The sequence below is a fragment of the Narcine bancroftii genome, unplaced genomic scaffold (genome assembly GCF_036971445.1).
Source record: "Narcine bancroftii isolate sNarBan1 unplaced genomic scaffold, sNarBan1.hap1 Scaffold_698, whole genome shotgun sequence".
NCBI lineage: Eukaryota > Metazoa > Chordata > Chondrichthyes > Torpediniformes > Narcinidae > Narcine > Narcine bancroftii.
In genome coordinates, this window is record NW_027212205.1 from 16,079 (window position 1) to 17,500 (window position 1,422).

At 62.1% G+C, this 1,422-nt stretch overlaps 1 pseudogene; it reads left to right on the top strand.

The window, feature by feature from the left end:
• The window catches only part of LOC138751105 (28S ribosomal RNA), a 4,889-nt pseudogene continuing 3,467 nt past the window's right edge, over window positions 1-1,422 (top strand).

Genomic DNA, 1,422 nt, shown 5'->3' on the forward strand with positions numbered 1-1,422 from the left:
CGACCTCAGATCAGACGAGGCAACCCGCTGAATTTAAGCATATTACTAAGCGGAGGAAAAGAAACTAACCAGGATTCCCCTAGTAACTGCGAGTGAAGAGGGAAGAGCCCAGCGCCGAATCCCCGGCTGCCTGGCGGTCGTGGGAAATGTGGCGTATAGAAGTACTCCATTCGTGGGCGACGCTCGCGGGGCCCAAGTCCTTCTGAACGAGGTGCAGCCTCTAGAAGGTGTGAGGCCGGTAGCGGCCCCCGGCTCGTCGCGGTGGAGTCTTCTTGGAGTCGGGTTGCTTGTGAATGCAGCCCAAAGTGGGTGGTAAACTCCATCTAAGGCTAAATACTGGCACGAGACCGATAGTCAACAAGTACCGTAAGGGAAAGTTGAAAAGAACTTTGAAGAGAGAGTTCAAGAGTACGTGAAACCGTTAAGAGGTAAACGGGTGGGGTCCGCGCAGTCCGCCCGGTGGATTCAACCCGGCGTTCAGGTCGGCCGCGCGGGGCAGGGTGGATCCCCCTTGTGCGCAAGGTGGACCGCCTCCCGCGTGGGGTCGGCTGTCGCCGGGCGCATTTCCTCCGTCGGTGGTGCGCCGCGACCGGCTCCGGGTCGGCTGTGAAGGCCGGTGGGGAAGGTGGCTCGTGGCTCCGGCCTCGAGTGTTACAGCCCCCCGGCAGTAGCCTCGCCGTTTCCCGCAGGGGCCGAGGAAAAGGACTACCCGCCGCGTCCTCTCGCCGGGCGCGCGCGACTCCGGTGGCGCGCGTGCCGGGGGGAACGGGCTCCCCGCGCTTCCGGCGTGGCTGTCGACCGGGCCGTACAGTGCACTGTGCGACCCGACTGCGCCTCGTCGACGAGCCGGTGCGAGTCACGAACCCATGGACGCCAGGGGTCCGCGGCGATGTCGGTGACCCACCTGTCCCGTCTTGAAACACGGACCAAGAAGTCTAACACGTGCGCGAGTCAAAGGGCGTCGCGAAACCCCATGGCGCAATGAAGGTGAAGGTTCGGCGAGGGCCGACCAAGGTGGGATCCTGCCGTCGCCATGCGGCGGGCGCACCACCGGCCCGTCTCACCCATTCCGGCGGGGAGGTGGAGCAAGAGCGTACGTGTTAGGACCCGAAAGATGGTGAACTATGCCCGGGCAGGGCGAAGTCAGAGGAAACTCTGATGGAGGCCCGACGCGGTCCTGACGTGCAAATCGGTCGTCTGACCTGGGTATAGGGGCGAAAGACTAATCGAACCATCTAGTAGCTGGTTCCCTCCGAAGTTTCCCTCAGGATAGCTGGCACTCGATCCGCAGTTTTATCTGGTAAAGCGAATGATGAGAGGCCTTGGGGGCCGAAACGATCTCAACCTATTCTCAAACTTTAAATGGGTAAGAAGCCCGGCTCGCTGGCATGGAGCCGGGCGTGGAATGTGAGTGCCAAGTGG